The sequence below is a fragment of the Schistocerca gregaria genome, chromosome 2 (assembly GCF_023897955.1).
Source record: "Schistocerca gregaria isolate iqSchGreg1 chromosome 2, iqSchGreg1.2, whole genome shotgun sequence".
Taxonomy (NCBI): Eukaryota; Metazoa; Arthropoda; class Insecta; order Orthoptera; family Acrididae; genus Schistocerca; species Schistocerca gregaria.
This window is the reverse complement of record NC_064921.1, coordinates 988,984,138-989,011,492: the sequence shown is the minus strand read 5'-3', so window position 1 is coordinate 989,011,492 and position 27,355 is coordinate 988,984,138. Positions and strand designations below refer to the sequence as shown.

The 27,355-nt window shown below is 41.8% G+C and overlaps 1 protein-coding gene across 1 annotated transcript in view; it reads right to left on the bottom strand.

Moving 5' to 3' along the window:
* LOC126335483 (protein artichoke) overlaps window positions 1-27,355 on the bottom strand; it is a 326,438-nt gene that overhangs the window by 268,744 nt on the left and 30,339 nt on the right. Inside the window, exon 2 of the mRNA XM_049998802.1 lies at window positions 4,194-4,286. The gene's annotated coding sequence lies outside the window, so the exon portion shown is untranslated. The remainder of the gene's footprint in view (window positions 1-4,193; window positions 4,287-27,355) is intronic.

Below are 27,355 nucleotides of genomic sequence, written 5' to 3'. Positions count from 1 at the left end.
AACTTCTGTTTCACGATATTACGAGAAAGTACTAACCAGGTCCACCTCTCCTGAACGACAGGTAGTGGTACAAACAGCCACGGAAAAAGTCTCATCTGGAAGGAGAATGATAGAGCGGGCTGCGGGGCAACGCCCATCGATGCACCATGTCATTAATGAACACAAGCGGCGATGTAATGAACATAAGCGGCGATACAGGACCCTAATACGCACCATTGACACATCTGATGACACAAAATGACACGGCAAATGCCTTCGTTGACCGTTATATCCGGTTATACACCGAAGAAGAACACGAGAGTGCGGCCCTACATTATGTTACTCAACGCTCTTTGGGACGTTTGATCAAGAGGCAGAAGCTATACTACCGGAGGAAATTAACGAGTATGAAGTGATGGAAGCAATAGGCAAGGAGGCGCTCAATAAGTCGCCGGGACGGGCGGAATACCCTTAGAGTTTCGTCGGACCTTTCAACACTTCTCCCGACATGTCACTTTCGGCTGCCTTTGTAGAGTCATCCCAATAGCTAAACCTTCAGATGGCATACGTCTCAGAGATTACCACCCCTAACACTAATTAACGATGATTTTAAGTTGTTTGCAAGAGTGCTGGCAGTACGACTTACAAGAAGACTGCATCTCGCGGTATCGCTTGACCAGATATCCCTCGGCGGCGACAGCAACGTCCAAACGGCTCTCGGCGAATACCCTGATTCATTCGCACTGGCGAAGGTATGTCGACTACGCGGAGCTCTGATATCGATGGATTTCGATCGAGCCTCGGGCAGGGCCAGCCACTCGTAAAGGGAACACATTAGATCTAACGGTAACAAACAGACCTGACACCTGACCTCTTTGTAGATGTGCACATTCAAACAGGTACCATTGACCATGAGGTATTTGTAGCAACATTGATTACCCATGTACAAAGGGCAACTAAAAGAAGTACAAAGATTTACATGTGCAATAAAGTAGATTAAGAGGCAGTAGTCTCATATCTCAATGAGAAACTTGAAATTTTTGCACAGGATATGAGCATCAGACAAAAAGTAACTCAAGTTTAAAAGAATTGTTAAGCATGCACAAGAGATACCTTCACTGTAGAACAGTTTGTGATGGGAGGGGCTCTCCTTGGTATACAGACCCTGTACAGAAACAGAGACTACTGGGCAATGGGTGTAAAACAGAAAATAGGACTACAGATAGAAAGCCGCTAAATGAAACAATAAATGAAACACTTTTGGCTGTCAAGAGGGCAATGATTGAACTGTCTGACGACTGCCAAATCTAGTGCCTAGAAGCTCATGGACGAGATGTGAGATGAAATTGAGGGTAGCGTACGAGAAGCAGAAATGCTTAATTTTGTTTTCAGATGTTCTTTCAGAAAGAACTCGGTAGTATCACCCTAATTTAAATGTCACACCACTGCCAAGACGTGTGAAATAAATATTGTCAGTGGTGATAAGAAGCAGATGGAATCCTTAAAACTGAACAAAGCTCCAGGACCTGATCCTATCCCTATCAGACTGTATTGCGAAAATATCGAAGATCCATAAAAGAAAAACTGTGCGCACTGGACGGAAGAAAGCAGCAATTATCTACGAGACTTGTAGGGAAAGTGGTTCGTAAAACTACTGTCCAGTATACCTGTCATATATTTATTTTAGAACCTTGGAACATATTAGAGCTCAAATATAATTAGGTACCTCGAACAGAATGACCTCCTCCATGCCAGTGTTATCTGTTAGTATTCCTGGAGTTTTCTCGAAATTACATAACTCTGATTCAACACTGTTTGAAATGGTCACCAATTACACAAATCGATCTGAGAAAAAATGATGAGAAAGGCCTGAACGACAGCAAACTAAACGAACGAAGTATGAGTAGAATAATCAGCATTTAATGAGAAGTGGATTTTTATTTTATTTTCGAATGAATGTACAAAATTTTGTTATAAATTGGAAAATAAATGAGCCACCAAATTGCTAAATTTCATATTCACATAGTTTTCGATTCTTCCCATCTGCCTCTTCTCTTTCAGACGCTCTTCCCACGTTCTCAAGTAGATGGCGATCGATTCCATCCATTAACACTGGCCGTCCTTTCTGCCGTTGGCTGATGAAATACTATTTACCTTCCTCAATGGTAATGACATTTAAAAGGATTAGAATGTGCTTTTCCAAAAAACAAAAAAAAACAACGAATAATGTTTTGAACAAAATCTGTTTCTTTTCGTTTATTGACATCTGATGATATCTCGTAATGTTATTTGTAGTTACTAATTGTGGTATTGGTTTTTTCAGCTCTTGTGTCAGAATTTGTCCTTTTTCCCACTCAATAAACACTCCCAGTACCGCTAGTGTGTTACTCTGACGTACAGTTAATTTTCATTTACACATCCGCGAAGTGTAAAAGAAGATCTTCAACATTTGTTTGAGAGACGGCAGTTTGTTGGAAGCTGTTTCATGGGAGTAATACCCGAAAAAATAAATTTTCACCTGTGAACAACTGCAGATATGCCCTTGTTAACGCTGCTGCCTTCCCTCGAAAGTGAATGACTAATGTGATGGTTCGGGCTATTTTGTAATAATGGAACAGCTCGGGCCGCTCTGACTGCTGTCCTGTCTTGGAGTGACTGGGATGTTACTAAAGCGATTGTCACTTGAAAATTCATTCCGTTAAGGAGACGGAGGTGAAGAGACTACTTATATTGACTAATGGATAAATTTATCAAGCAGAAGTAATATTTTGAGAAGCTGGCGGTTTTTCCATTTTCACGGTCATGCTGATCTGAGATCTCACACAGCTCATTTCTACATGAAATGCTATCAAACTAGGGGATGAAGAAAAGGGGGGACGAATGACGATAGCCTAGAAAAAATTATAAAAAAATGTAGGAAGTGCCAAGTAAGAGATACCCTAGTGTACTCATTTCTGGCAGTGTTTTTCCATTTGCTTTCTATCTCGCGGTGTGAACTTCATGATATCTTCTGGTTTCTTCTCTAATATTGACTATCCCACTATATCTACAAATTCATGTCTAGAGATCTATTTGAGAGAGTTTTGAAGAGGGACCTAACTACATAAACAAATGTCTATGCACTCTGGGACTACGACAGTACATCATTTACGTTGTTTGCTCAAGACCATAATTTCTCAGAATATTCGAAACATAGAGTTCAGGCTGTGAATAGACTGAGAGACAATACATCCATCACCATCGTGACCAACCACTGTTCGTCAGAGGCGTCTTGCAGACTTTTCATGCAATATGGTATTAAGCTACAGCAATCCATGTCACTCTAACATGTTTTCTAATGTCACCTACCTGCTTAGGACAACATCTCAGTATCTTCTCTCTTGGAATATAGAAAGAAACTTCTTTGTCCCTATGATACCGATACGCCTCGGTACATGTCTTTTCTGACTTTTTCACTCCTGTTCATGTTCACTTAATGCTTTAGCTGTACGCTTAGTTTTGAGCGTTTTCCTGGAAGTCCAGTTTATCAGTAGCCAACTTCTATGCACTGTTGCTCTGCAGATGTACTTTGTTAACAACAACTTCTTCCTTAGTTCCATGTTTTCCATCTTGTTTTTTGATAGTAGTAGGACTCTTTTGTTGAAGAAAGCTATTTTTCATCTATACACGTCTATCTCTAACATTTCCTATAGTGTGACATCTAGACATATCTTACAAAGTATAGTATGTAGAATACCGCCTTCTACGAAATACATTTCTCTTTCCTTTTTGATTCCCAGGCATATTTCGACAGAAAGTGCCATCTTCTGTGATTTTCGGTTTATTTCTATAAAATACAGTGCTGGTCTCACTATTTCTCGTTGTTAGTACTTTAGAACGTCTTCTAATGTCAAGCTCAAAGTAATGACATAGAGAAACAGTAAAACATGTACCTTTTTAAATAAAAGAAGACTTTAGAAGTTGGTCACAGGTGCCGAAACGTATCTGGATAACAAAAAGTAAAAAAAAAATCGTGTTTCTCAGGAAGTGTAGTTATAAAAACAAAAAATTTTCTGTCTTAGCTAGAAATAAAATTATAAGCCTCCGAATTTACCAAGGTGATGATCTTATCTTCATACGTTGGGCCAACAGTTATAACAACCACTGCGAAAGCTCAATTGAGAAGCTTATGATAAAACGTACTAAGTTATGTAGCTATGCATATTGCGACATACCAATCAGCTTTAGAGTTGTTTCCAGGCAGTTCCTCACAGATATATGCTTGATTCCGGGCGTGGTTCTAAATTTTCTACTTCACTGCTACCGTTCTGAAACATAAGCAACAAAATTTCTATTTCAGCGTTTAGTTTTTCTCCAAATGAATCCACACTTACGAGGGTTGCCCATTAAGTAATGCACCGTATTTTCTTCGACAGTTCTTTATTGAACTTCATGAGAATTACACACATGAAAGAATGGTGTTTTATCTACAACACCCTATTTGTTCACGTAATCTCCATCCCATTCTGTGGCCTTCCTCCAGCGCGGAACAAAGGCGTATATGTCCTGTCGGTACCAATCCTTGTCCTGATGGCGGAGCCAGTGCATCACTGCGTGAATTACCTCCTCATCATCCTCAAATGTCTTCCACGAATGGCATCCTTTAATGGCCCAAACAAGTGAAAGTCTGAGGAGGCTGGGCCAGGTGTATCGGGTGTGGCAGCCGTGGATGGTCTCCCCTACATCTGCAAATCGTGGAGCTCCGCCCAACCGCCTTCTGTCGACCTCACCCTCCGAGCCCAGCGAGTAACTGTACTTCTGTCGACAGCAGATGCTCCATATACCTTGCACAAGCTTTTGTGAATTTCCCCACAGTTTCTTTATCTGCGGTGAGAAATTCAATGACGGTACGTTGCTTGTGACGTACATCACTTACAGAAGCCATTTTGAAATTTTCCTGCAGCTACGCTATCTGTCGGAAGTGATGGAAACTTGGCGCGCTCACTCAGAAGACTTCAAATAATATATACGTAGTATTGTTTTCGGCTGCGAAGAACAATGCGGTGGATTACTTTCTGGGCAACCCTCGTATTAAAAAAAGGATAAGAATGTCACATTAGTATAAACAAATCACAGATGAAGTTCTAGCAGTTCATAACTTTCAATACACGACGAAATTATATCATAATTTCGTATGTGTCCAATGTATTGATCCCAGGCTGTTTTGAACCGAAACTGCACTTAATTTGGAATGACCTTGGGAAGACACAGATGGGTCTATTGTGGAAGTCGGTGCAAAATATTTTTAGCGTTGTTGTTCGACATTCCTATTGAAACGTTCCTCTTTCGGGAACAAATTCGGCAATGTGACTGAAAATTACATACACAAAAGCTGTTGTAAGGAACGTCTTGCAGTATGATATCCTTGGTCGGCATTAATGCCGAGAATACAAGGCCATCACGCCTACCTCTAACACCGGACAGTACCAAGCAACAGTCGTTAGTTGTCATTGAGAATACTACAGGCTGATGTTTCCATTATAATGCTTAGCTAAATTCTAACAGAAAAACGATAATTGACGCGGTTTTTGAGAAGTTAATCTCTTTTTTGTGTTGTGGAAAAGTAAAAGCTAGTGTTCCGAGACAACTACATCACATGCAGCCACAGGAAACAAGCAAAGATGAAACTGAATCAATTGTTACATCATTAAAGAGTAATGACTCCCATGTGTATGATGAAATTTCAAGTAGGCTTATGAAGATCAGTGCACAACATATTTGTTCTGTACTGAGTAACCTGTCTCTTTCAGGTGTGGTCAGTTTCCTGAAAAACTGAAAAACTGGTTAGTGAGAGCACCTATAAAAAGGGCGATGGGGGTAATGCAGACAATTACTGGCCACTTTCTTGGCTACCAGTGGTTTAAAAAGTTTTTGAGAAAGCAATGTATAGGAGAGTGATGGCACATCTCGCTACAGATTATTTGCTGTCAGACTCGCAGTTTGGCTTCAAGAAGGGAAATTCACAAAAAATGATATTTATTCTTTTGTGTGTGAAGCACTAGCAGGGTAAACGATACGCTGGGAATAACTGGTATTTTCTGTGAGATAACAAAAGCCTTCTGTTGTGTTAGATCACACAAAACTTTAGGATGAGTTGGAACATGTCGGGGATGGAAAAAAACCTCAACAATGGTGCATTTCATACATGGGAAGTAGTAAGTAAGCAGAAGGCTGTGTTACAATAGTAACAAATAGGGAAGAAGTCTCAATCTTACTGGGGCGTCGCAGGATTATGCTCTGGTTCCATTGCTTTACTTCATACGTATCAATGATATGCCACTAAACATGACACAAATTGTTCTTTTGCCAGATGACACAAGTTTTGTGTCGACAGACGTTGAACCTAACATAAACTATGTAGCTAATAGGGTAGTCAGTAACATCGGCACATGGTTTTCAGAGGACAGATAAACGCTAAACTGTAACAAAAAGCAACACATACATTTTCTAACACAGGATTGTTATATTTACTCTATAAGGTTATCAAGTAGTCAACGAAGTCGACCATTTTAAATGACTGATGGTAGTTGGAAGGTTTTCTTGGAAATATCTCGTTCAAGATCTTGTGCAATAACAGAACGCTGCTACCTTCACTTTAAGAATGAGCTCCACTGTCTCTGATGTTGAAACACGAAGACTCGATTACTTTTTTCACTTTAACTATATTTCCTTGTATGGTGTTATATTTTGGGGCAGCTCTGCGCAAGAATATCCTTAGCCCGAAATAAGCGGTGAGACTGACATGTGGGGGCTGTTCGTGAACTCGCTGCAAGCCGCTATTCAGTTTCCTCAAAATTCTAACTCTGCCGTCTCTCTACACGTATCCCATCATACGACCTGTTATTGACAATCCTGACTCATTCAGAAGAAACTGCAACATTCATTCAGCAAACATTTGACGAAAAACCGATACACATTTGGATAGCACTTCCTTCACCATGTCCAGAATAGTGTCGACTGTGGCCTATTCAGCAAATTTCGCTTTCAGTAGAACTGAAAATAAAATTGGGTAATAAACCACAAGTACTCAAATCCAAGTAGCAAAATTTCCTTGTGGCAGACTTTTTCTACTCTGCAAAAGACTTCTTCGCAACAACTGAGAACTTTTCTCGGTAACGTGTTATTTATTCGTATGTTGTTGTTGTTGTCTTCAGTCCTGAGACTGGTTTGATGCAGCTCTCCATGCTACTCTATCCTGTGCAAGCTTCTTCATCACCCAGTACCTACTGCAGACTACATCCTTCTGAATCTGCTTAGTGTAGTCATCTCTTGGTCTCCCTCTACGATTTTTACCCTCCACGCTGCCCTCCAATACTAAATTGGTGATCCCTTAATGCCTCAGAACATGTCCTACCAACCGATCCCTTCTTCTACTCAAGTTGTGCGACAAACTTCTCTTCTCTCCAATCCTATTCAATACCTCCTCATTAGTTACGGGATCTATCCACCTTATCTTCAGTATTCTTCTGTAGCACCACATTTCTAAAGCTTCTATTCTCTTCTTGTCCAAACTAGTTATCGTCCATGTTTCACTTCCATACATGGCTACACTCCATACAAATACTTTCAGAAACGACTTCCTGATACATAAATCTATATTCGATGTTAACAAATTTTTCTTCTTCAGAAACGCTTTCCTTGCCATTGCCAGTCTACATTTTATATGCTCTCTACTTCGACCATCATCAGTTATTTTACTTCCTAAATAGCAAAACTCTTTTACTCATTTCCTAATCTAATTCCCTCAGAATCACCCGATTTAATTTGACTACATTCCATTATCCTCGTTTTGCTTTTGTTGATGTTCATCTTACATCCTCCTTTCAAGACACTGTCCATTCCGTTCAACTGCTCTTCCAAGTCCTTTGCTGTCTCTGACAGAATTACAATGTCATCGGCGAACCTCAAAGTTTTTACTACTTCTCCATGAATTTTAATACCTACTCCAAATTTTTCTTTTGTTTCCTTTACTGCTTGCTCAATATACAGATTGAATAACATCGGAGACAGGCAACAACCCTGTCTCCCTCCTTTCCCAGCCACTGCTTCCCTTTCATGCCCCTCGACTCTTATGACCGCCATCTGGTTTCTGTACAAATTTTAAATAGCCTTTCGCTCTCTGTATTTTACCCATGCCACCTTCAGAATTTGAAAAAGAGTATTCCAGTCAACATTGTCAAAAGCTTTCTCTAAGTCTACAAATGCTAGAAACGTAGGTTTCCCATTCCTTAATCTAGCTTCTAAGATAAGTCGTAAGGTCAGTATTGCCTCACGTGTTCCAACATTTCTACGGAATCCAAACTGATCCCCCCCGAGGTCTGCATCTACCAGTTTTTCCATTCGTCTGTAAAGAATTCGCGTTAGTATTTTGCAGCTGTGACTTATTAAACTGATAGTTCGGTAATTTTCACATCTGTCAACACCTGCTTTCTTTGGGATTGCAATTATTATATTCTTCTTGAAGTCTGAGGGTATTTCACCTGTCTCATACATCTTGCTCACCAGCTGGTAGAGTTTTGTCATGACTGGCTCTCCCAAGGCCGTCAGTAGTTCTAATGGAATGTTGTCTACTCCGGGGGCCTTGTTTCGGCTCAGGTCTTTCAGTGCTCTGTCAGACTCTTCACGCAGTATCGTATCTCCCATTTCGTCTTCATCTACATCCTCTTCCATTTCCATAATATTGTCCTCAAGTGCATCGCCCTTGTATAAACCTTCTATATACTCCTTCCACCTTTCTGCATTCCCTTCTTTGCTTAGAACTGGGTTGCCATCTGAGCTCTTGATATTCATACACGTGGTTCTCTTCTCTCCAAAGGTCTCTTTAATTTTCCTGTAGGCAGTATCTATCTTACCCCTAGTGAGATAAGCTTCTACATCCTTACATTTGTCCTCTAGCCATCCCTGTTTAGCCATTTTGCACTTCCTGTCGATCTCATTTTTGAGACGTTTGTATTCCTTTTTGCCTGCTTCATTTACTGCATTTTTATATTTTCTCCTTTCATCAATTAAATTCAATATTTCTTCTGTTACCCAAGGATTTCTAGCAGCCCTAGTCTTTTTACCTACTTGATCCTCTGCTGCCTTCACTACTTCATCCCTCAGAGCTACCCATTCTTCTTCTACTGTATTTCTTTCCCCTATTCCTGTCAATTGTTCCCTTATGCGCTCCCTGAAACTCTGTACAACCTCTGGTTCTTTCAGTTTATCCAGGTCCCATCTCCTTAATTTCCCACACTTTTGCAGTTTCTTCAGTTTTAATCTACAGGTCATAACCAATAGATTGTGGTCAGAGTCCACATCTGCCCCTGGAAATGTCTTACAACTTAAAACCTGGTTCCTAAATCTCTGTCTTACCATTATATAATCTATCTGATACCTTTTAGTATCTCCAGGGTTCTTCCATGTATACAACCTTCTTTCATGATTCTTAAACCAAGTGTTAGCTATGATTAAGTTGTACTCTGTGCAAAATTCTATTAGGCGGCTTCCTCTTTCATTTCTTAGCCCCAATCCATATTCACCTACTATGTTTCCTTCTCTCCCTTTTCCTACACTCGAATTCCAGTCACCCATTACTATTAAATTTTCGTCTCCCTTCACTATCTGAATAATTTTTTTTATTTCATCGTACATTTCTTCAATTTCTTCGTCATCTGCAGAGCTAGTTGGCATATAAACTTGTACTACCGTAGTAGGTGTGGGCTTCGTATCTATCTTGGCCACAATAATGCGTTCACTATGCTGTTTGTAGTAGCTTACCCGCATTCCTATTTTCCTATTCATTATTAAACCTACTCCTGCATTACCCCTATTTGATTTTGTGTTTATAACCCTGTAGTCACCTGACCAGAAGTCTTGTTCCTCCTGCCACCGAATTTCACTAATTCCCACTATATCTAACTTTAACCTATCCATTTCCCTTTTTAAATTTTCTAACCTACCTGCCCGATTATGGGATCTGACATTCCATGCCGATTTATTCGTATACTCTCTGTTTATTCGTATTTTATCAGTTCTTTAAATGCTTGTTCCCAAATTTTACGATCAGCAATCGAATAACGACGACCAATCGACTTTGGCTGCCATGGTCCCACGGAACCTCGTAAATAACTAAGCAGATAAATTACATGAGAGTCCATCCACTCGACGAGCAAGAGAGTTCACAAGCTCTTCAGGTACGCCACATCCAGCTGAAGCCAGACATTCATGATTACATCCCGTAAAGCAACCAAATTACGGGGATGTTGATCGCTACGATTAGCCAACTGTTATAAATAATTCCACGCAGATTTTCTATGGGATTTAGTGTACTAGTCGTGGTGCTCTGTGGACCTGGCTTGTTACACGGGAACGAATGTCTTCAGAGTACTTGCAGTGAGGTGACAAAAGTCATGGAATACCGATATGCACATATACAGATACCGATAGTAATACGCACACAAGGTATGAAAGGGCACTGCATAGCCGCAGGTGTCATTTGTACTAATGTGATTCGTGTGAAAATTGTAAGTAGGCTGTTTAGGTTTTCTTATTGGTAACGCCACATAGCGCTCTGTATGAAAAATCGCTGGCTGTGCTGTGCGCAGTCTGTGGCTAGTTTGCATTGTTGTCTGCCATTGTAGTGTTGGGCAGTTGGATGTGAACAGCGCGTAGCGTTGCGCAGTTGGAGGGGAGCCGCCAGCAGTGGTGGATGTGGGCAGAGAGATGGCGGAGTTTTGAAATTTGTAAGACTGGATGTCATGAACTGCTATATACATTATGACTTTTGAACACAATTGAGGTAAATACATTGTTCGTTCTGTATCAAAATCTTTCATTTGCTAACTATGCCCATCGGTAGTTAGTGCCTTCAGTAGTTCGAATCTTTTATTTAGGTGGCGGTAGTGGCGCTCGCTGTATTGGAGAAGCTTGAGTAACGAAGATTTTTGTGAGGTAAGTGATATGCGAAAGGTATAGGTTAATGTTAGTCAGGGCCATTCTTTTGATTTTTGAAAGTCAGATTGCGTTGCGCTAAAATTATTGTGTGTCAGTTTAAGCACAATCATGTATAATTTTTCAGAGGGGACGTTTCATATGTCGACCCTTAGCCGAGGATACCTCACTGGAATCTTCTGATTTTTTTCCTGTAGTTTGTGTAATTAGTGTAGATTTTGTTTATTGCTAGCGCGTAATTGTAGAGAGAATCTCCTTTGTAGTTGTACATTTTCATTGTTGTACAGTAAAACAGTTGTGGCATGCATGTAGATTTGCACCAAGTTTTTCGCAGCTGCGCTTGCAATTAACTAGATATTATTTGCAATGCTATGTTAATGTGTTTTGTTATTTTGCTCTTCAAATTGTGCTTTTCTGTGTTGTCGTGTGAAATATTGTGACAATAATGGTGTGTGAAAAACGTAATACTAGGCTTCAAAGTAAACTGAGAAATGACAGTGAAGACGAAAGCAGTGAGTTAGCGCCACCGAGTAATGAATTAACTAATGTTCAAAGTAGTAATTTGGTAATTGTGCATTGGGAAATGGAGTGAGCTGCAAATAATGGTGTAGGCAGTGAAAAAATTAGTGAACAGGGAAGCATTATCGATCGATCGGTCGGCAACAGCCCGCCTCAGGAATCCGAAATGACAGAACACAATATTGCAAATACTGTAGATTCAGGTTTTGGGTCCTCACCGTTTTCTCAAGTGAGTCAAGACACATTTTCTGCTTGTCAAAATGTGAATGTTGCCGGTGAAAATGCACTGCCAAAAAGCATAGAGAACAGATTCCAGACACTAATACATTGTTATTGCAATTAATGCAACAAATTAAACAAAATCAGAGACAAACACAGCAAAAGCTTCAAAAGTTAGACACAATGGAACAACACCAGAGACAAACACAGCAACAGTTAGACGCAATGGAACAAAAGCTTCAAAAGTTAGACTCAGTGGAACATACTCTTGAACAAACATGTGAAGATTTAACTACTTAATTACATAAAATCGAATCGAAATATAAAAAAATCTGTAATGATGTAAAAACACAAATTTGTGAGCATTTCCAACCTATTTTTTCGCGGCATGAAAATGCAATTACAGAAGCACGAAGCAGCCATAAAAGAACTGCAAACTATTGTTCATAAAAATCGTGAGACTTTGCAAGCTAAAATTGACTCAGTTGCATCTACCGATTCGTTTACGCAACTTGCAAGAACTCAGGAAAACTTAAAGAACACAGTAGATTCGATTTCAACACAAATGAACACTCTGAAACTTGGTTCAGAAAAACACACTGAGGAAATGTGTTCACTATCGGAGAAAGTAGCCGAACTTTCGGATCAGTTCACTAACTTATCTACAAAGGTAGATGATGATCTGAATGACACAAGACCCAAAGCCTTCACTGACACAGAAGAGTATGAACAAATTAGAAAATTCAAACAAAATCAAAATCAAATCAATACACAGTACAAAAGAGAAATCCGGGAAGTACAAGATCAGTCGACGCAGGTAATACAAAAATTACATATTTCAGAGGACACTCGCGCTCCAACACAGGAAGAGGGACTTAGAAATACGGAAAAGCCACAAAATAATAACACAGGGCATTTCGGAAATTATGAAAGAAATTGGCTAGGTGCACCGAATTTTGAGATGACACAGCCGACACGACGTAACAATGACCGATATGCGACTAGCAGACACGATGATTTTGACTTTAAGCTGTTCATTACTACACGTAAATTCAAAACATTTAAGAATTCTGACAACGACATTGATCCACAAGCATGGCTTCATCAATTCTCTCATTGTTTTCCTCCCAACTGGTCATTGGAGCACAGAGTAGAATTTATGTGTGGCTACTTAGAGAATGAAACAGCTGTAAGAATGCGATCGGTCATTCACGATTGCCACTGTGAAGGAGAATTTTACCATGCCTTCCTCTCAGCGTATTGGTCTCAAGCTACACAAGACCGAGTAAAACATAGCATCATAATGATGAAGCGTTTCGAACAATCTGAATTTTCCAGTCTTATGAAATATTTTGAAGACATGTTGCATAAGAATCAGTATCTTTCAAACCCATACAGCCCCTCAAAACTCATCCGAATTTGCTTAATCAAAGTGCCTGAACATTTACGACATATTATTTTAGCAGGATGTTGCAAAGACGACATTGAAGCTTTTCAGGAACTCTTACAAGAATTAGAAAGTGACACTGACAATCGCGGAACACAACAATTACAGGTCACATCCGTCGCAATTCCGCGAGGAAAGAAATAATATATGGACACGACAAAGCTATTCTCACAACACAAGTCGTGACTAAAACAGACACCACCTGTATGACAACCGTTGGCAGAGTAGTAATAATTACAGGGAAAGATCACCTCTCCGCGGTAATGACTATCACAGAGACAATCAGAGAAACAGACAATATGGGAACCAAAATAAATATTATCAGGGGAGAGAGAATAACTTTAGACGCAACGGTCTAGCGCGCAGTTACGATTCAGGGAGAAATTCTCCACCACGTGACCGACAAGAAAGAAACTACAGAAACTACCTACATGACGACAGTAGATATAATCGTAACGACAGACTTGAATTGCATCAGAACTGGCGAGATTCAAACAGAGCAGGGGACTCTCGACAAGGTGAATTTGTAGAAGTTAGGTCTCCTAATCCCAATAACGACGCGCGCCAACAAAGAGACAGACAATGACTCGCATCGCAGGCAGCCGCGTGCGCCGGCTGGCTCAGAGAAAAATAACATAGACGCTAACCTTGAGAAAAAATGTTAGCATTCCGTACCGACGTATACAACATGATAATTACTTGGAAGTTGAAACTCTGCGCACTAGAAAGAGTAAATGATTGCACCACATTTCACATGTAAAACCGTTTATTGAAAGATAATCTGCTTTTTAACTTTGTCTTTGCCATAAATCTTTTCACTTCACATTACTAGTACGCTTTGTCAGACTTAGAATCTGTTAACATGCAACAATGTTTTAAGTTAAATATCCATTCAAGAACCAAGAGAACTTATTTAAACAGAGATTACGAATGCATTGTTATTGTGAACAGACGACACAGTGTTATTGTGTGTGTACATTCTTGCTTCTTAGTTGCACGATTACGTAACGACTATAAGGCTGACATACTTAGAACATGTACCGATACTGCTAATGAGATTTTAATGCAACATTTCTGTAGGCTGTTTAGGTTTTCTTATTCGTAACGCCACATAGCGCTCTGTATGAAACATCACTGGCTGTGCTGTGTGCAGTCTGTGGCTAGTTTGCATTGTTGTCTGCCATTGTAGTGTTGGGTAGATGGATGTTAACAGCGCGTAGCGTTGCGCAGTTGGAAGTGAGCCACCAGCAGTGGTGGATGTGGGGAGAGAGATGGCGGAGTTTTGAAATTTGGAAGACTGGATGTCATGAACTGCTATATATATTATGACTTTTGAACACTAGTAAGGTAAATACATTGTTTGTTCTCTATCAAAATCTTTCATTTGCTAGCTATGCCTATCAGTAGTTAGTGCCTTCAGTAGTTCGAATCTTTTATTTAGCTGGCGGTAGTGGCGCTCGCTGTATTGCAGTAGCTTGAGTAACGAAGATTTCTGTGAGGTAAGTGATTTGTGAAAGGTATAGGTTAATGTTAGTCAGGGCCATTCTTTTGTAGAGATTTTTGAAAGTCAGATTGCGTTGCGCTAAAATTATTGTGTGTCAGTTTAAGAACAATTATGTTTAATTTTTCAGAGGGGACGGTTCAAAATAAATCCGACATAATTGAGGCCGCACGACGGGAATTAACAGTCTCTGAACGTGGAATGGTAGTTGCAGCTAGACGCATGGGACATTCCGTGTTGGAAATCGTTAGTGAATGAAGTATTCCGAGATCCACAACGCCAAGACTGTGCCGAGAATACCGTATTTCAGGTATTACTTCTCACCACAGACGACGCAGTGGCCGACGGCCTACACCGAGAGCAGCGGCGTTTGCGTAAAGTTGTCAGTGCTAACACGCAAGCAAAACTGCGTGAAATAACGCAGAAATCAATGCAGGACATACGGCGAACGTGTCCGTTACGATAGTGCGGCGAAATTTGGCGTTAATGGGCTGTGGCAGCAGACGACAAACGACTTTGCCAACAGCACGACATTCCCTGCAGCCTCACTCCTGGGCTCGAGACCATTTTAGTTTCATCCTGGACAACTGGAAAACAGTGTCCTCATCTGATGAGTTCCGATTTCAATTGGTAGAAGCTGATGGTACGGTTCGAGTCTTGGCGCAGACCCCACGAAGCCGTTGACCCAAGTTATCAATAAGGCACTGTGCAAGCTGTTAGTGGCTCCATAATGGTGTGGGCTGTATTTACAACACAACAGGACACTGATGGAAGTAGTTATGTCCGGCTACTTGGAGACATTTGGAGCCATTCATGGACTTCATATTCCAAAAACAAAGATGTCATATCACCGGGCCACAACTGCTCACGATTGGTTAGAAGAACATTCTGGACAACTGGATCGATGATTTGGCCACCCAGATTTCCCGACTTGAATCCCATCGAACATTTATGGGGCATAATCGAGAGGTCAGTTTGTGCACGAAATCCTGCACTGGCAACACTTTCGCAATTATGTACGGCTATAGAGGCAGCATGGCTCAATATTTCTGCAGGGGATTTGCAACGAGTTTTTGAGTCTACGTCACATCGAGTTTCTGCAGTTTACTTGCAACGATTTGTTGAGGCCATGCCACGTCGAATTATTCCATGACACAGGGTGAAAGTAGGTCCTACATGTTATTTTTTAGGAGATGTACCACGACCTTTGTCACCTCAGTAATACGAATATAAAAAAGGACTATACTTGGCGATTCAAAATATTTAAACTAACAGCTTGTTTCATGGAGATGGTAATAAGAATGATTGAACTCACACATTACAACTCGTAACCGAATCAGGACTGAACTATACCCTCCATAGGTTGCAGGTTAAACGCCTCGTTGTGCGGTCGGTGCATCGGCACCTTATATCATTTGGAAGGGGATAATCGCAACTCGTCGGACCACACTACATGTATTCCGTCAGCTACTGTACAGTTTCTGTGTTTTTTGGTGGACTGAAGAGACGCAGCTTTATGTGGCGCTGTGAGCGATGGCCTTTTGCGAGATACTCATTTCAAAATGCCCACTGCATGCACTTCCACTTCCCTTCGTAATGATCGCTTGGAAACTGTTTGAGACGAACAAGAATTCACTGACAGCAGTAATTCGTTTCGGGTGTGAAATGGATTGTCATTGGCATGGTGTGACGCACGTCTCTGCACTATGTCGGTTAAGATGGTTCGTTACTGTCATACTGTGTGCTACTTTAATGGAGTGACAAATACTTTGTCAGTGAGCTTAATTTCAAATGGTTTCTTTCATACGGGAAAGATATATTGAGTAAGGTAGAGAAATTTATGCTGTTTTTATTGATTTGGAAAAAACTTTCGAGAGAGTACAACGGAACAAGTTGATGGATATTTTGAAGAAGAAAGTGGTAGATTGTAAGAGAGACGACTGGTACAGAACCTATATTTACAACAGAAAGTAGGAGTAAGGATTGGAAATGAAATGTCTGAAGGACACACCATTGGAAGGTTGTTGCCTCTCCCTTTTATTGTTCAAGTTATACCTGCAAGGGATTATTGTGAAAGGCTTGGATGGTAAAAGGGCAATGAGTATTGGTGGAAAGAGAATAGAATGTATACGACTTGCTGATGATATGGTACTAGGGGTAGAAAGTGGACGAACTGTAAAGAAAATGCTAAAAGATCTGAATAATGGTTGTGTGGACTGCGGTGTGAGAATCAACGCAGCAAAAACAAAAATGGTATGGTGACTGGCAAAGGAAGGATATGTACATATGTTAAGAGAGGATAAGCTATTATTAGCCAAGTAAGAGCATTTAAATATCTTGGAAGTATGATTAGTGACAGAAGAAATATTGAATTTAATTGATGAAAGGATAAAATATAAAAATGCAATAACTGAAGCAAGCAAAAAGGAATACAAACGTCTCAAAAATGAGATCGACAGGAAGTGTAAAATGGCTAATCAGGGATGGCTAGAGGACAAATGTAAGGATGCAGAGGCTTATCTCACTAGGGGTAAGATAGATACTGCCTACAGGAAAATTAAAGAGACCTTTGCAGATAAGAGAACCACTTGTATGAACATCAAGAGCTCAGATGGAAACCCTGTTCTAAGCAAAGAAGGGAAAGCAGAAAGGTGGAAGGAGTATATAAAGGGTCTATACAAGGGTGATGTACTTGAGGACAATATTATGGAAATGGAAGAGGATGTAGATGAAGATGAAATGGGAGATACGACACTGCGTGAAGAGTTTGACAGAGCATTGAAAGACCTGAGTCGAAACAAGGCCCCCGGAGTAGACAACATTCCATTGGAACTACTGACGGCCTTGGGAGAGCCAGTCCTGGCAAAACTGTACCATCTGGTGAGCAAGATGTATAAAACAGGTGAAATACCCTCAGTCTTCAAGAAGAATATAATAATTGCAATCCCAAAAAAAGCAGGTGTTGACAGACGTGAAAATTACCGAACTATCAGTTTAATAAGTCACAGCTACAAAATACTAACGCAAATTCTCTACAGACGAATGGAAAAACTAGTAGAAGCCGACCTCAGGGAAGATCAGTTTGGATTCCGTAGAAATATTGGAACACGAGAGACAATTCTGACCTTACGACTTATCTTAGAAGAAAGATTAAGGAAAGGCAAACCTACGTTTCTAGCATTTGTAGACTTAGAGAAAGCTTTTGACAATGTTGATTGGAATACGCTCTTTCAAATTCTAAAGGTGGCAGGGGTAAAATACAGGGAGTGAAAGGCTATTTGCAATTTGTACAGAAACCAGATGGCAGTTATAAGAGTCGAGGGACATGAAAGAGAAGCAGTGGTTGGGAAGGGAGTGAGACAGGGTTGTAGCCTCTCACCGATGTTATTCAATCTGTTTATTGAACAAGCAGTAAAGGAAACAAAAGAAAAATTCGGAGTAGGTATTAAAATCCATGGAGAAGAACTGAAACCTTTGATGTTCGCCGATGACATTGTAATTCTGTCAGAGACAGCAAAGGACTTGGAAGAGCAGTTGAATGGAATGGACAGTGTCTTGAGAGGAGTATATAAGATGAACATCAACAAAAGCAAAACGAGGATAATGGAATGTAGTCGAATTAAGTTGGGTGATGCTGAGGGAATTAGATTAGGAAATGAGACACTTAAAGTAGTAAATGAGTTTTGCTATTTGGGGAGCAAAATAACTGATGATGGTCGAAGTAGAGAGGATATAAAATGTACACTGGCAATGGCAAGGAAGGCGTTTCTGAAGAAGAGAAATTTGTTAATATCGAGTATAGATTTAAGTGTCAGGAAGTCTTTTCTGAAAGTATTTGTATAGAGTGTAGGCATGTATGGAAGTGAAACATGGACGATAAATAGTTTGGGCAAGAAGAGAATAGAAGCTTTAGAAATGTGGTGCTACAGAAGAATGCTGAAGATTAGATGGGTAGATCGCATAACTAATGAGGAAGTATTGAATAGGATTGGGGAGAAGAGACGTTTGTGGCACAACTTGACCAGAAGAAGGGATCGGTTGGTAGGACATGTTCTGAGGCATCAAGGGATCACCAATTTAGTATTGGAGGGCAGCGTGGAGGGAGACCAAGAGATGAATACACCAAGCAGATTCAGAGGGATGTAGGTTGCAGTAGGTACTGAGAGATGAAGAGCTTGCACAGGGTAGAGTAGCATGGAGAGCTGCATCAAACCAGTCTCAGGACTGAAGACCACAACAACAACATGATTAGTGAAGGGCTGAGATGTCATCACAAGGTGAAAACTCGCATTGCTATAGCTAAGGAGGCATTCAATAGAAAGAGGAGATTATTATGTGCCAAACTAGGTAAAGTTCTGAGGAATAGATTTAGCAAATGTTTAGTCTAGAATGTGGCACACTGTGGGTCAGAAACATAGACACTGATACGAGAGGCTGAAAAAAGTCTAGAAAAATCTGAGATGTGGATGTGAAGAAAAATGGAGAGGATAAGCTGGACGGAAAGGGAAAGTAACGAAAGAGTGTTGGAAAGTGTGAGTGAGAGGAGAAGATTGTTCCAGGTTATAAGAGAAAGGAAGAAGAGGTGGGGGTGCCTGCTAACAGACACTTTAGAAGGTCTAGGTCGTGGGAGGAGATTGAGAGGGAGGAAGAGATACAATATGACAGGAGACATAAACTGTAGCGGAAATTACGCGAGCCTGAAGAGGATGGCAGAAGACAGGAGCTCATGTAGAGAGACCACGTGATAACCGGCCTTTGGGCAGAGTACTGATCATGGTGATGATCCTTACCTAGGAAAATAGAGAGTACCAGTTTCAGTGTGTCACTGTATGAATCAAGTGTCAGGAACGGTATGAGAAGCAGCAGCGGGAAGTCTAACGGCGAGTAGTACACGGTGCGGTAGGCTGCTGCAGAAGAACTCGTTTTGCCTGAGCCTGCTCACTGCACCGTAAAGGACGCTTAGGCCACTCGCAAGAGCCAATGACCAGACGGACTTGTGTGTCTGTGCTTAGAGCTGCTCGACACCCGACAGACATGCCGCGTGTCCCGAGGAGGCTTTTGTTGCAGAGGAGAAAGTCCCCGCCATGACGGCCCCACCGAAGAATGGAGAGGAGCTCCGTCGAGCTTTCACCTTTCTCTCGGCAACAATCATGAGGATCACATGCGTGACGCAGCATCCGACACAAAGCAGGAGGAGCACAGACGTTCAAGCTCAAAATTCAATGTAAAATGTTGAGCAGCAATGTGATTCCTCTCACATGTTTTCATATTCATCACAGAGGAATGTACAATACTGGATGCAACCACATTCCGGTGCAGACTTCTTTCTTGGGGCATCCGATTAATCATTAATACTAATTAGAATATTATTACCGTTGGATAATAGTCAATGAACTCTTGTGCAGGTTTCCACAAAGCTGCTTGTGTCATTTTTCAACTGTTCCTGACTACTGATAAGGTCTGTCCCGTTCGTAAGAGAACTGATGTTTGTACCTACAGTATACGTCGATGTACGAGGGGGTTTCAAACAATAAGGTACACATCACTGTGGTAGGATATGTAGCTTTTATTGAATTCTGCATTATATTTCATAGTGACACAGATTGTTGTTGAGGTCTTCAGTCCAGAGACTGGTTTGATGCAGCTCTCTATGCTACTCTATCCTATGCAAGCTTCTTCATCTCCCAGTACCTACTGCAACCTACATCCCTCTGAATCTGTTTAGTGTATTCATCTCTTGGTCTCCCTCTACGATTTTTGCCCTCCGCGCTGCTCTCCAATACTAAATTGGTGATCCCTTGATGCCTCAGAATATGTCCTACCAATAGATCTCTTCTTCTACTCAAGTTGTGCCACAAATTTCTCTTCTCCCCAATTCTATTCCGTACCTATTCATTAGTTATATGATCTACCCATCTAATTTTCAGCGTCCTGCTGTAGCACCACATTTCAAAAGCTTCTATTCTCTTTTTGTCTAAACTATTTATCGTCCACATATCACGTCCATACATGGCTACACTCTACATCTACTTCTACATCCATACTCCGCAAGCCACCTGACGGTGTGTGGCGGAGGGTACCCTGAGTACCTCTATCGGTTCTCCCTTCTATTCCAGTCTCGTATTGTACGTGGAAAGAAGGATTGTCGGTATGCTTCTGTGTGGGCTCTAATCTCTCTGATTTTATCCTCATGGTCTCTTCGCGAGATACACGTAGGAGGGAGCAATATACTGCTTGACTCTTCGGTGAAGGTATGTTCTCGAAACTTTAACAAAAGCCCGTACCGAGCTACTGAGCGTCTCTCCTGCAGAGTCTTCCACTGGAGTTTATCTATCATCTCCGTAACGCTTTCGCAATTACTAAATGATCCTGTAACGAAGCGCGCTGCTCTCCGTTGGATCTTCTCTATCTCTTCTATCAACCCTACCTGGTGCGGATCCCACACTGCTGAGCAGTATTCAAGCATTGGGCGAACAAGCGTACTGTAACCTACTTCCTTTGTTGTCGGATTGCATTTCCTTAGGATTCTTCCAATGAATCTCAGTCTGGCATCTGCTTTACCGACGGTCAACTTTATATGATCATTCCATTTTAAATCACTCCTAGTGAGTACTCCCAGATAATTTATGGAATTAACTGCTTCCAGTTGCTGACCTGCTATTTTGTAGCTAAATGATAAGGGACCTATCTTTCTATGTATTCGCATCACATTACACTTATCTACATTGAGATTCAATTGCCATTCCGTGCACCATGCGTCAATTCGCTACAGATCCTCCTGCATTTCAGTACAATTTTCCATTGTTGCAACCTCTCGATACACCACAGCATCATCTGCAAAAAGCCTCAGTGAACTTCCGATGTCATCCACCAGGTCATTTATGTATATTGCGAATAGCAACGGTCCTATGACACTCCCCTGCAGCACACTTGAAATCACTCTTACTTCGGAAGACTTCTCTCCATTGAGAATGACATGCTGCGTTCTGTTATCTAGGAACTCCTCAATCCAATCACACAATTGATCTGATAGTCCGTATGCTCTTACTTTGTTCATTAAACGACTGTGGGGAACTGTGTCAAACGCCTTGCGGAAGTCAAGAAACACGGCATCTACCTGTGAACCCGTGTCTAAGGCCCTCTGAGTCTCGTGGACGAATAGCGCGAGCTGGGTTTCACACGACCGTCTTTTTCGAAACCCATGCTGATTCCTACAGAGTAGATTTCTAGTCTCCAGAAAAGACATTATACTCGAACATAATACGTGTTCCAAAATTCTACAACTGATCGACGTTAGAGATATATGTCTATAGTTCTGCACATCTGTTCGACGTCCCTTCTTGAAAACGGGGATGACCTGTGCCCTTTTCCAATCCTTTGGAACGCTTCGCTCTTCTAGAGACCTACGGTACACCGCTGCAAGAAGGGGGGCAAGTTCCTTCGCGTACTCTGTATAAAATCGAACTGGTATTCCATCAGGACCAGCGGCCTTTCCTCTTTTGAGCGATTTTAATTGTTTCTCTATCCCTCTGTCGTCTACTTCGATATCTACCATTTTGTCAACTGTGCGACAATCTAGAGAAGGAAGCACAGTGCAGTCTTCCTCTGTGAAACAGCTTTGGAAGAAGACATTTAGTAATTCGGCCTTTAGTCTGTCATCCTGTGTTTCAGTACCATTTTGGTCACAGAGTGTCTGGACATTTTGTTTTGATCCACCTACCGCTTTGACATAGGACCAAAATTTCTTAGGATTTTCTGCCAAGTCAGTACATAGAACTTTACTTTCGAATTCATTGAAAGCCTCTCGCATACAAATACTTTCAGAAAAGACTTCCTGACACTTAAATCTACACTCGATGTTAACAAATTTCTCTTCTTCAGAAACGCTTTCCTTGCCATCGCTAGTCTACATTTTATATCCTCTCTACTTCGACCATCATCAGTTATTTTGCTCCCCAAATAGCAAAACTCATTTACTACTTTAAGCGTCTCATTTCTTAATCTAATACCCTCAGCATCGCCCGATTTAATTCGACTACATTCCAATATCCTCGTTTTTTTTGTTGATATTCATCTTATATCCTCCTTTGAAGACACTGTCCATTCCGTTCAGATGCTCTTCCGGGTCCTTTGCTGTCTGTGACAGAATTACAATGTTATCGGCGAACCTCAAAGTTGTAATTTCCTCTCCATGGATTTTAATTCCTACTCCGAATTTTTCTTTTGTTTCCTTTGCCACTTGCTCAATATACAGATTGAATAACATCGGGGATAGGTTACAACCCTGTCTCACTCCCTTCCCAACCACTGCTTCCCTTTCATGCCCCTCGACTCTTATGACCGCCATCTGGTTTCTGTGTACTGTCTTCTGTATAAATTGTAAATAGTCTTTCGCTCCCTGTATTTTACCCCTGCCACCTTCAGAATTTGAAATAGAGTATTCCAGTCAACATTTTCAAAAGCTTTCTCTAAGTCTACAAATGCTAGAAACGTAGGTTTGCCTTTCCTTAATCTTTCTTCTAAGATGAGTCGTAAAGTTAGTATTGCCTCACGTGTTCCAACATTTCTACGTAATCCACACTGATCTTCCCCGAGGTCGGCTTCTACCAGTTTTTCCATTCATCTGTAAAGAATTCGTGTTAGTATTTTGCAGCCTTGGTTTATTAAACTGATAGTTCGGTAATTATCACATCTGTCAACCCCTGCTTTCTTTGGGATTGGAATTATTATATTCTTCTTGAAGTCTGAGGGTATGACGCAGATATGTGATACCATTTTGTAACATAGTCACTACTTCTTTGTAAGCGACGGTCGGAACATTCTACCAGTCGTTCAAATCCACGATGTAGAAATCAGCTCCTTGGTCATGGAGCTGTTCGACAACTGCTGTGTGAACACCCTCATCGTCAGAAAATCTCCTCAAATGTTCTCTCAGTTTGCCGGAAAGAGGGAAATCAGTTGGTCAAGATGAGAATCTCCCGATCAGCATCACCTACTACCTACGTCTGTGCGGTCTTGATCAAATTGTTGGCATCAGTTCATTACGGCGAGTTGCGATAGTGCATTTGTTCCGTATGCCGCCAGAATTTCACATGGAATCTGTGTAAAACGTAGACCTTTTGCCCACAAGAATCGTACCATCCCGCGCACTCACAGTTTCACTGTTTCCAGTTTTCGCGCCATTTCATTCGTACACTGTGATGCACCTGTTATCCGTACCGCGCCAGAAATACCTGTGCGTGAAACCCAGAACATGTACTCTTTTCTGAAATGTGTCTCTTTTGTGCAATGATCTTAGCGTGGGACGACACGTGTAACTCACTTTCTGAAGACCCTACGTGTGGTAGGCAGACATGAAGATCTAGACTCTCATTTTTCCACACGGTCCAGTCATATTAAGGTGACCATCGCCTGTATTTGACGTCAACGTGCCATAACCACTCACAGATGGCAGACAGCAGCACTAGCAGTGGAGAGTGTAGAAAGTGTGCATGGGGGGACGTGGACAACAGTGCAGTCGTTGTAATGATCTGGAAACGGAATAATTTATCTTACGTCCAAAAGATCAAGATCATTGGCCATTGGGGCAAGGGTGGAAGCATTTCCGATACGGCTAAGTTTGTAAACTGTTCGTGTACCGCTGTGGTTAAAGTATACAGCGCATGGCAAAATTGTCTTATCCATAACCGGCGCCGAAGCAACTGCGGTGCACCATGGGCCAAAAGGTGACAAAGGTGAACGATGGCTACCGAGGTGTATACGGACGAATGGACTTGCCACTCCTGAGCAGCTGACTGCCCTGAATAAACGGACTACCAATAGTGTCTCCTCAACGACCGATCAGCGAACGCTGCTAGTTATGGGCCTCAGCAGCAGGCTCCTAGGTTGATGCACCCGTGCTGACTGCTGTTCATAGGAGGCAAAGGCTGGAATTTGCACGCCAGTAGCGCAACCCAACGTTCACGGAGTAGCGAAAGGTGGCGTTTTCAGGTGAATCACGTTCTATCCTCCATTGTCGTGAAAAGACTGAAACCAAACACCCTGGAACAATCGTCGGAAGGGTCCATGCCGGAAGAGGGAGCGTTATGTTTAGGGGAATGTTTTCGTGGCATTCTCTGTGTGATCTCGTCGTTCTGGAAGGCACACTGGATCAGCACAAGTACAAGTCTGCATTTATCCTTGGGGACCATGTATACGCCTACACGCAGAACGTTTCTGCTTGGCCTGATGGCATCTACCAACAGGACAATGCAAAATCTCGCGCGTTAGAGGTTACTATCCAGATAACTGACTGTGTGTGGATTTTACACAAGGTTTCTTTAGGCTAGGTGACTCTCCATCCAGTCCAGGAAATCATAGCTGTAGGAGATCCGGCAGTATCAGTGTAAGATCCAAAGAAATGGTTCCCACAGGCGAGCACACTAAAATCCTATTGGTTAACTGTCAAAGAATCAGCAACAAAGCGTCGGAGTTTGAAGGGCTTGTAAAAGGCAGTGAAGCTCACATCATTAGTCCAGGTACAAAAAACTAGTTAAAACCTGAAGCTGACGGCTATGAGATTTCTGGGGAAAATTTAAGCGTAAATCGAAAGGATAGGCTGCTGGAAAATGGAGGCGATGTATGTAGCAGAGACCCTCAAAACCACTGAGATGGAAACTTAAGCGACATGTGTGATTCTTTTGGTAAGACCCAGTATCAGTGGTGGGAATTAAACTATAGACGCGTCCTTCTATCCACCTTCTATCGATCTCTTCTCTTTGAGGACGTCAGCTTGGAATCTAGTAGCAGTGGCCGTGAGACAATAGTAGCAACAATGGTAAGCAAAGTATAAAGAGTGACTAAAAGTAATAGAAAGATAAAAATATTCTATAAACTAGACAAAGAGGCAGTAGAGTCCTCTTCAATGAGGAATTTGGAACATTTAGCTGAGGACGGAAGCATGTTGACCACGCACTGGTTAGATATGTACAAGTAGAACCGTTCATAATGGGAGGGTCCCTCCATTGTATACAGACAAAGCAAGGAAACTTCAGAAGAAACACAGGCCATTACATAATACACTAAGGTGACAAAAGTCGTGGGATAGCGAGCTATATACAGATAGCGGTGGTATCGCGTATAAAAGGGCAGCGGTTAGGCGGGGCTATCATTTGTACACAGGTGACTCATGTGAAAATTTCTCGAAATGATTATGGTCGCGCGACAGGAATTAACAGACTCTGTATGCGGAATGGTAGTTGGAGCTAGATTCATGGTACATTCCATTCCAGAAAACATAGGAAGTTCAGTATTCCGAGATGCACAGTGTAAAGAGTATGCCGAGAATACCAAATTTCAGACATTACCTCTCACCACGGACAACGCAGTGGCCGACGGCCTTCACTTAACGACCGAGAACAGCGGCGTTTGCGTAGAGCTGTTAATATAACAGACAAGCAACACTGCGTTAAATAACCGCAGCAATCAATATGGGACATACGGCGAACGTATCGCCTACCGGAGTGGCCGAGCTGTTCTAGGCGCTACAGTCTGGAACCCCGCGACCGCTACGGTCGTAGGTTCGAATCCTTCCTCGGGCATGGATGTGTGTGATGTCCTTAGATTAGTTAGGTTTGAGTAGTTCTAAGTTCTAGGGGACTGATGACCTTAGAAGTTAAGTCCCATAGTGCTCAGAGCCATTTTTTTGACGAACGTATCCGTTAGGAGAGTGCGATGAAATTTGAAATTAAGGGGTTATGGCAGCAAACGACCGACGCGAGTGCCTTTGCTAACAGCACGACATCCCCTGCAGCACCTGTCCTTGTGTCATGACCATACCGGTTGGAACATAAGCAACTGGGAAACCGCGGCTTTGTCAGTTGAGTCCCTATTTCGGTTGGTTAGAGCTGATGGTAGGGTTCGAGTGTGGTGCAGATCCCACGAAACCATGGACTCAGGTTGTCGACAAGGCACTGTGCAATATGTTGGTGGCTCCATTATGGTGCAGGCTGTGTTTACATGGAATGGACTAGATCCAACAGAACCGATCATGGATTTGGAGGCCATTTGTACCCATTCATGAACTTAATTTTCCCACACTACAATCGCCATGTCACCGTCCATAACAGTTGGCAATTGGTTTGAAGGACATTCTAAACAACTTAAGCGAATGATTTGGCGAGCCAGACCGCCAGACATGAATCCCGTCAAATATTTGTGGGCCATAACCGGGAGCTCAGCTCGTGCACAAAATCATGCACCGGCCGCACTTCCTCTGTTATGGACGGCTATAGAGGCAGCATGGCTCAATATTTCTGGGAGGGACTTCCAAAGACATGTTGAGTCCACGCCACGTCGAAATGGTGCGTTACGCCGGGCAAAAGGGGGACTCACACGATAATAGGCGGTGTCCTATGAGCGTAGTTATAAAGGAAAGTATTGGGTTGTAGAGAGTGAGATGCTGAATGAAACGTGTTCGGGTGTCAAGAGAGCAATTCATAAATCCTTCAGTGAATATAGTAGCAAAAATATGTTGAATGATCTTTCACAAAACCCAAACCGGCCACTGTGACTGAGCGGTTCTAGGCACTTCAGTCCGGAACCGCGCCGGTGCTACGGTGGCAGGTTCGAATTCTGCCTCGGGCATGGGTGTGTATGATGTCCTTAGGTTAGTTAGGTTTCAGTAGTTCTAAGTCTAGGGGACGGATGACCTCAGATGTTAAGTCCCATAGTGCTTAGAG